At 44.0% G+C, this 9,853-nt stretch overlaps 1 non-coding gene across 1 annotated transcript; it reads left to right on the forward strand.

The window, feature by feature from the left end:
• Positions 1-9,347: 9,347 nt before the first annotated feature.
• Positions 9,348-9,454, forward strand: LOC126476731 (U6 spliceosomal RNA). The gene has a single exon (XR_007587199.1). It is a non-coding gene; the product is annotated as a U6 spliceosomal RNA (small nuclear RNA).
• The last annotated feature ends 399 nt before the right edge of the window (positions 9,455-9,853 follow it).

A 9,853-nucleotide genomic window follows, 5' to 3' on the forward strand; every position in this document is an offset into this window, starting at 1 on the left:
CTGCGCCACCTCGTTCAGTACACGCACTTTTCATGATAACTTAGTGTTCCTTGAGTACCGTTGTATTTTAAAGAGTCACGAAAAGAAAATTTCCAACTCCGTATATGGTTACGAGCCAAGGCGAGGCGCTAGAGCAATGTTGTGCAGTTAGCAAAGGCACTCGCGTCGGTCATCTTCTGTATTACCCCATCAACGCCACATTTCGCAGCACTGTCCTAACGGAAACATTCGTCGGTCGACCCACATTGATTTCTGCGATTATTTCACGCAGCGTTGCTACTCTGTTAGTAATAACAACACTACGCAAATGTTACTGCTCTCGGTCGTTAAGAGAAAGTCTTCGGCCGTGGCCGTTGGCCGTGGTGAGAGGGAATGCCCGAAATTTGGTGTTAAGGCACACTCTTGACACTGTAGCTCTCGAAATACTGAATTCCGTAGTGACTCCCGAAATGGAGCCCATTCCGAGTCGGAAACCTTTTCACGTGAATCACCTGGGTACAAATGACAGCTCCGCCGATGCACTGCCCTTTTGTACCTCGTGCACACGACACTACTGCCATCTGTGTATATGAATATCGCTGTCCCATGAATTTCGTCTCTTCAGTTAAATGGCTTCGGTTTTAATGGATAACACAAGTAATAGGGATGATCAAAAATCTTTCACAAAACATGTATACGAGTAATTCGTTAGCCACAGCTTGAAGCACTGCTCAGCAGGATTAAGCCTTCCCTGTCTCGCAGCCACCCAGAAAGTGCCAGTTCACACCCCTGGAAGTAATCGTTACGTACTCCAACCTACCTAAGAGGAAGTTCATTCCAGTAAAAGTATCACAAAGGATTGCCACCGTACATACACAGCTTCACTATAGTTGTGACCGTCATGAAACCTTGGCGTCACTCGAACACATATTTCGAGTGTTTCGTTGTTTGGCCACCTGTAATGCTGGTTGACAGCTTCGCTCTCTTCATGTTGGTCAAACGTTTCTGATTTAAATATGGAAACACTACATCAGTTAAGCATTTTTTATTTTTTATGCTTAGCACTAGCCATTTCCAGAATTAATCATTTTCTTTCTTTTCTTTCTTTGGGCCTTCTCCCACTTCAACGCGAGGTCGGCCTTGTAATTACGGATGTGGCAGTATGAATTGCATAGCGTGGCCGGATGTCCTTCTTGCCGCCACCCCGAACCCCCCGGGACATAAGGAGAGTACCTCAGCTGTCTGTGTAAGCCATGAGCCGGCCGTGGTGGCCGAACGGTTCTAGGCGCTTCAATCCGGAACCACGCGACTGCTACAGTCGCAGGTTCGAATCCTGCCTCGGGCATGGATGTGTGTGATGTCCTTAGATTAGTTAGGATTAAGTAGTTCTAATTTCTAGGGGACTGATGACCTCAGATGTTAGGTCCCATAGCGCTCAGAGCCATTTGAACCTTTTGTAAGCCATGGAATAGTGTGAACATTTTCAAGTGCCTGCGAGTCATGTAACTGAGGCAGAACGTGGGGACCATCCCGGTATTCATCTAGCGGGACGTGTAAAACCGCCTAAAAACGACATCCAGGCTGGCGGGCAGACTGGCCAGCGTCGTTAATCGGCCGGGCGGATTCAATCCGGGGCCGATCCGAGTCCAGTGACCTGCGACATTTTCCCGTGTGATGTAGTCCAACTAAGGTCTAAATATGGGGGCATGTTTCACGGATATCTCGCAGCGTCAGATTTGAACGCAATTTCGCGCTTCGGACGACTTTCTATGTCGTCAGACGTTATCTGTAGGCCGTGATGGTCGAAATATGCGGGTGCCCATGATAGAGGAAAATTGGTAGCGATGCTGATTCCATTAGATGATAGATAGTGCGGCTGATTTCACGGCAGCCGTTCAGTATCAAGCGCTCGTTTTCATGCACCATTAGTAGTCGCTGTCCGCCCCCAGTAGCTGAATGGTCAGCATGACGGATTGTCAATCCTCTGGGCCCGGGTTCGATTCCCCGCTGGGTCGGGGAATTTTCTCCGCCCAAGGTCTTGGTGTTGTGCTGTGCCTATTATCTTCATCGACTGCAGGTCGTCGAAGCGGCGTCAACTTGAAAGACCGGCACCCGGCGAACGGTCTGCCCGACAGGGGACCCTAGCCATACGAATAAATAAATACAGTAGCCGCTGTTTTTGCACATCTTTTCTCAGCCGTTAGAATAACATGCTGTAAGGTTTCGGTTTCATCGAACAGTATGTTTCTTTACGAGGCTCTGTTCAGTAACAGCACATTTCTGAAATAGCGAAATATGATGTGAACAGGAATTCATTTTCAGAATTTCCCCTTGATTTACTTTCCTGCTTTCTCAACGCGCAGACTGAATAACATCGTGGAAAATATACAATCCTGTTGTATTCCCTTCTCAACTACTACTTCCCTTTGACGTCCTTCGACTCTTATACCTGCTAACTGGTTTCTGTACAAGTTGTGAATAGCTTTCGCCAGCTGTATATAACCTTCAGTCTTTGTATTTCATCTCTCTTACTTACAGAGTTTCCAAGAGTGTAATCTAGCAACATTGTCAAAATATATTTCTAGATCTACAGATGCGTAGGTCTGCGTTAAATGAAACTACTCGAGGAGGTTCAGTGTAGGCTGTAACTGTCGTATGACAGTGAAACTTGGTAGATATGCTAATCCGTTATTGCGGAATCGATTTACGCTGGAAAATAAATTAGTTCCATTTGTGGCCGCCAGGAGCGAATGTGGCACTGTTCACTGTTTGTATGACTGTATGACGTCTACGCTGCCACCTGGCCAGCCATAACGTAAGTGAACAATACGGCTAACGAGAGGAGGGACCATGCGCTCTTAATGAAACTGTGTTATGCGAACGGCAGCAATTACAGTGCTGCATTGAGAGAGTATCGCCGACTAATGCGTCTGCGGAGAGGCCCTATGTCATCATATGGCGAAAAGAGGTTGGTAATGAAATTCGGAACACGGGTGAACTTGGTGTGGCACCTGGAAGAGAAAGGGGTCCTGTCCCGGTGGAAGTTGTCGACTAGGTTGCTGTTCCCGTAACTGACCATGCAGCTCGTGCTAGTGCTAGTACATTGTCACGAGAATTTTCCGTCCCATGTTCAACAGTATAGAAAGTTTTGCCGTCTATTTTACAGTGGTATCCGTACAAGACCCAGGCGTAGCAGCACATAACCTCATGATCCGCAGCAAAGTCCTGAATTTTCTCTTCGGTTTCTGGCACGGATCACAGTTAATGACACGTGACCGGGCAATGTTTTATGTAGTGACGAGGCACATTTGACACTGCAGTGTGCGATGAATACATAGAACTGCCGAATCTGGGGTACTGTTAAAACGGCGGGTTGTGTTCGAAGAGCCATTCTACACGTCATAACCGAGCGAGGTGGCCCAGTGGCTAGCACACTAGACTCGCATTCGGGAGGACGACGGTTCAATCCCACGTCCGGCTATCCTGATTTAGGTTTCCCGTGATTTCCCTAAATCGCACCAGGCAAATGTCGGGATGGTGCCTTTGAAAGTGCACGGCCGACTTCCTTCCCTGTTCTTCCCTGATCCGATGAGAGTGATGACCTCGCTGTCTGGTCTCCTTCCCCAAACAACCCAACCAACCCACACGTCATATGTGACTGTGGTATGGATTCACGAGCGCCTTTATTCTCGGTCCATTCTTCTTCGAAGAGGAGACACCCAGAGGGGTTGTGAGATGCACGTTATCGATCCTCCTCGTACAGCATATGAATCCCGGTTTGGAATAACGCAGCTGTGTAGTAAACATTGTTATCATGCAAGATGCGCCAACACTTCATATCGCTCGCCCAGTGAAAGATCTGCTTGATGCAACCTTTCACGTACGTGTTAACCCCAGAGGCTTTCTAGATGCATGCCCTGCAAGAACATCTGAATCAATGTGACCTTTGGCTCGGGGGACATTGAAAAGAACGCGTTTACCTGGGGTACGTACGGTCTCTACCTAATCTCAAGGCCAGTACACAGATTTACATTGCTCAGATTCCCCCAGAACTGCTGTCAGCAACTGTTGACCACGTCGTTTTACGTATGCAGCATCTCGCGACGTCTGCAGTGTTCATACTGAACAAATTGTGAAAGCAGCGGTTAATAATAAAATCAACATTACGCCTTCGTCACTCGTGTCACCTTCCTCCCCCCCCCCCCCCCCCACGTCCCGTTGCTAATCCATTACATATGGAGACATTTCTATGTGTCTTTCTTACATTTACACCACCAAATTTCCACCTGGGTGCCAAAACTGGAACTAACACTTTTTCCAGCTTAATTTGGTTCCGCATTAGCGTTTTAGAACAGCCACCAAGTTTCGCTATAATACGACATTATAGCCCACACAGGACCTCAGCGAGTAGCTGCAATGTAATTATAACCACCCTGTATCTTCTAAGATAGGTTGTAGGGTTAGTACAGTCTCGCGTGTTCCTACATTTCTCCAGAACCCAAACTGATCTTACCATAGGCCGGCCTCTACCAGTCTTTCTTTTTGTAACAGTATTTGGAAACCGTGACTTATTAAATTGATAGTTCGGCAAAATTAACACCCACCAGTACCTGCCTGTTTTGGAATTGGAGTTACAGCATTCTTTTTTAAGTGTGAGGATGTTTCCCCTGTTTCATACATCTTGCATATGAGGTGGATTAGTTTTGTCATGGCTGGCTCTCCCAAAGCCCTCAATATTTCTGAAGGAATGTTGTCTACACCAGGGGCACCTTATTTCCACTTAAACCTTTCAGTGATCTGTCAAATTCTACTGACAGTCTCTTATCTCCCCACTCATCTTCATTTACTTCTTATTGTCTTTCTACAATATTGTCTTCAAGTTCATTTCAGTTGCATATATCTTCCAGCTTTCAGTTTTCCCTTCTTTGATTGGTACTGGTTTGCCGCCCAAGCACTTGATATTCATACAGCTGCTCATCTTTTCTCCTAAGGTCTTTTTGATTTTTCTGCTGGCGGCATCTATCTTTCCTCTCCGCTTACTCGTTTTACACTTTCTGTCAGTTTCATATTCAGACGTCTGTATTCCCTTTTGCCTGCCTAATTCGTTGCTGTTTTGTATTTTAATCTTTCGTCTATTTCTTTAATATCTCGTGCATTATAGTAGAATTTCAACTATGCCTCGTCTTTTTGCCCGGTTTCCTGGCTTCATTAGTTCTTCTTTCGAAGCTACCCATTCACCTTCTATCGTATTCCTTTCCCCTGTGTCAGTCAATCGTTGCGTTATGTTTCCTTTCAAATTCTCAACAGTCTCTGGTTCTTTCCATTTATCCACTTTCCATTTTCTAAATTTTCTACCTTTCTACAATTTATTAAGACAACTATCTTGAAGTAATTGTCCGAAGCGATTCATAGTGGAACTATATATGAATCTAGGCAATGGAATACAGATGTAAGACTCAGGTTTATTGCTAGAATCCTGAGGAAGCGTAATCCATCCACAAAAGGAGTGACAGATACTCGCTCGGCCAGTTCTTGTTCGAAGGTCTTCGAGCTATTAAGAAACAAAGAAGTTGTCGCGTTTTATCTAGGGCTCTTTAGTCAGCGGAAGCTACACAAAATTTTCACTCAAATGCAGTTGCAAGAGAGACGTTTCACATTTTGGATAGGCTCACTCACAAAATATCAGCAGCCCAAGTCCCACAATGAGACATTTAATTTCTCTATCATAAGTTTTACACCTCGTGTAATGATCTGTTCACTAAAATCAGGGAAATTCTTACCAGTAAAAGATTCTAACATTCTGCGTGGTGTCTGTTGTTCTATGTTGTGTCTCCCTACCTCTTTCGCGCAACGACGCTCTGAGCGTGTTTTTTAGGGAATTGACTAGTTTGAACCTGGGACCTGTTGCTGGTAAGGAGACGCCAGACCACACATGACATGTAGAGTTCAGTGAGACTAGCGATTATATAACCAAATACTTAACGATTTCAGCGTTAGCTCCACTGCACTCCTGTAAAAGAATCTTAATACTCACTAAATTTAGTGGAAGGGGTTCAAGGATTTCCTATTTTTAGTTAGCTGGTAAAATAACGTCGAAAAATCAGTTAAGTTTACCATTGGAAATTTTATTCTACTCACAAAACATTGTTTATAAATTGCACTATTGATAAAAGGAAATGTTTTAATACAGGATGATAAAAACCAACTGCGTTCAACAAAAATGTGAACGAATATTCCCTGAATGGGTTTCCAAGTTCTACAATGGATCGAAGGATGACCTATGCCATATCACATCTATAATCTAGGTTTAAATTAAGTTTCTCAAGAGAGAAAACTATCAAAATGGTCTACAGTGACCCTCAATTATCTTTAATTACTTATCTAACTTGTCGTAAATTACAGTGGCTGATGTGGCTTCTCAATAATTATATAACAGAAAAATCATCGCGTTTCAGATTTTAACTTACGTAGCAAATGTGAATACCATGAGCTTTAATTGACGATCGACACTAGTATTACGCAAAACGGGGGTGTAACAGATGAGACTTCTGCAGTTCTGAGTGAAGCTTTTGCGCTGTTATGCGGCATCGCGTGCGTTCATTACCTTGTCGTTGGTTAGGCAGTGTCAGGGGGCGTCGTTCGGCACAGCTCCACGCACCTCGCCGACTCTGAAGCATCTCTCTCCTAACTTCTCCTTACTACAATTTACCGAAGTTGGTTTTAAAAAAAAAACTATCTGGCTGTGTTTTCATCTGACCAATCAGGGTCTCAATGTTAACCTTAAGCTCCGCCTACAAAAATTCTGCCTATCCAATGAAAAACGTTATACTTTTCGTGGGGGGGAATGTTTTTAAAGTTTGCAACGTAACAGAGACGCGAAAAAGTCTCACGCTAAAACTTGCAGCTGGTGTGGCCCTTTTAGTGTTATCGTAAGATCTATACTGTTCTTCTGGAGGGCTCTATCTTTTAACATGGGCTGGGGGGTGGTCCTGGTGGTTACTTTGCGTGGTGGGGCTATGTTTTTAACGTTTGCAACGTAACAGAGACGCGAAAAAGTCTCACGCAAAAACTAGCGGCTGGTGTGGCCCTTTTAGTGTTATCGTAAGACCTACACCGTTCTTCTGGTGGGCTCTAGCTTTTAACATGGGAACATGGGCTGGGGGGGGGGTGGTCCTGGCGGTTAGTTTCCGTGGTGGGGCAATGTTTTTAACGTTTACAACGTAACAGAGACGTGAAAAAGTCTCACGCTAAAACTTGTGGCTGGGGTGGCCCTTTTAGTGTTATCGTAAGATCTATACTGTTCTTCTGGAGGGCTCTAGCTTTTAACATGGGCTGGGGGGTGGTCCTGGTGGTTAGCTGGAGACGTTGGTGTCCGTCCCTTATCGTCGGGCCTTCTAGCTTAACACGGTTCTGCTCTCGGCTTCCGTTCTCGTTTCTCCCCTCGGAACTGCGTCTGTCTCACGGTGGGAAGGTATGACATGCATTTAGGCATTCTTGTGTTAGTCTGTGGTATTCCATTTGCTCACTCGTTACTCGTATTACTTTGGTTAATTTAATGTCACGATTTATTCGGAGCTATGTGACATACTACTGGATTTGCTTATCATGTCAGGGTTTTCATGGAAGGTGTTTGATTTGCCTGACACCTTACAAGATTACCCGCTTTCTTCCTGCTGAGGTATCAACAGTAGCTGTAGTGGGAATCGGATAAAATGAAACTATTGCACTGTGTAGACCTGATCTCCAGCTGACTCTGTGTGGTGTTTAGCGGAGAATTGGAGACGATAGAGAGCAGTACCGATAATGAGGGGCAACTATGCTGAATCAGAAAGTTTGAGATCTACATTTCAGTTATTTGTTGTCTGCGATATGTTTTAGATATGTTCCTTTTAAAATTTGGTACATAAAAGAATACTAGGCAGCAGCGAGATCAGTGTGTTCGTTATTAAGTATGAGAGAGATGTAAAGTTGTCATAGGGCTATTTTCTTATGCAACAAGGTCCCCGTCCCGATACGGATTATCCGGATTGCTGATTATCCGTACTGAGTTCGATGACTTTTGAAAACAAATAAAAAAACGAAGCCTGAAGTATTCTGCTTTGATCAAAGCGAATACGTCGCTCACAACACAAATTTCTGGATGTGGAGACGTAGATGAAACCATCCGTAAGTGTTAAATAGCGAGAGTTGAGTGCTAAGTAAGGAGGATATAATGAACAAATTCAATTGTGTTCAATAGAGGAGACCGAAGACGATTAATAGGCATACTGAGGCACTTTTGTGTGTTGATCGGTTATTACAATCTCCACAGCGAAAAGCATTTGGCTATAATTATCGATGTTTTTGACTCTCCGAAAAGCGTGAATCGTCGTTAGGAGAAAAGCGAATCAAAAGCAGAAACAGATAAAAAAAGTTGAACAAACATTTCCCGAAAGTGAGCTCAAGCCCAGTCATACGAAATCCAGTGCGATTTAAGTATAATAGTGCAAATAAGTTGTCAGTTTTCGGCAGATATCGCATAACTAAGGCCGTGAGATTTCTTTATACATTATGTAAAAATCATGTACACTTTGAATTATCCGTGTTGATATATTATCCGCTTAGTTTCGGTCCTCTATCAACATGGCTAACTAGTGATTTTCTTTACTTGCACATTCTTCTGCAGAAGACCAACATTAAGAATTTATAATAAAAAACTTTCAAGATCTTCTGGTGACGACTTCTGGAAATGTTTCCGCAGTCTACACTCATCTGCTTCTTCACTTGGGCCTAGTTTACGCGGAGAGACTGAATTACGAGATGCTCGTTTGTTGCAACCAGCGTTGCGGAACAAGTTTCGAAAAAGGCGAAGCCTTGCTCACTTCAGTTTGTACATTGGGTGAGTTCCGTCTTGTCTGCTTGAAATCAGTGCAAACGAAAGAGGACAAACGTGTTTGAGTTCGTGACCGCTAAAGAGTAGATGTCAGCTCGGGTTCTCAGAAGCTAAATTTCTGTAAATTACTTCATAAGCTACTTGAATCATGTAAGGACGATTTACGGAACTTAAAAGAGTTAGAAAAGCTGAAAATCCTATACGAAAATATTTTTTTTCTTTTCCAATCGGTAAAATCAGAAACGTTATAGCAGCCATCTGTCTGTTCGCCTGTTAACATCGCTTTTTCTCAGGAACGGCTAGAGGTTTCGACTAGAAATTTTTGTGAAATACTACGGTCTACGGTCCACTGGCTGTGTAAAAAAATTAGTCTTCTAAGTCAATGAAGTTAAAAGATACCGCCATATCTATTATATATTTTGATACCCGCGAAGCCTCACATCAAAAACTATACATGAATCACCTATGCACATGTCGCGCCTAGTAATCTAGCGGTGTACTCGGTTCGGCAGCACATGTACTAAAACTGGAACTATACAGAGAAGGTTAGCATGGCCCCTGCGTAAGGATGACAAAAACAGTGGTAAAGCGTGCGGCAGGACTCCGAAAAATTTCGGGATAGAATCTCAGTCGGACGGATTTTGCATTCTTCGTTTAACCCTATTCTTCACCTCTCAACGACACCAAAAACAATATGTCGTTCAGATATTACGTCAAACTGAAGGTTCCTTTCCTTCGGCTGGATACCTTGGATGGGGCGGAAGCACGCGACTCGCCGAAGTGGAGTCGAATAGAAAGGCCTGCTGCCCCAGGCCTCTGAGGCACACGCAAGTATTATTACTATCTACATACTTAATTAAGTTTGCACGGAACCCACAGAGACTGACTCCACTCGCGTTTGTTCGTTTTTTTTTGTCTCTTTTTTCATTCCTCTCTCCTCAAGATCGCGTTCCAAACACCATAATTGCCAAATTTGTTCCAGATGGTTGTGATGCCACCCAT

This window comes from Schistocerca serialis, chromosome 4 (assembly GCF_023864345.2).
Source record: "Schistocerca serialis cubense isolate TAMUIC-IGC-003099 chromosome 4, iqSchSeri2.2, whole genome shotgun sequence".
NCBI lineage: Eukaryota > Metazoa > Arthropoda > Insecta > Orthoptera > Acrididae > Schistocerca > Schistocerca serialis.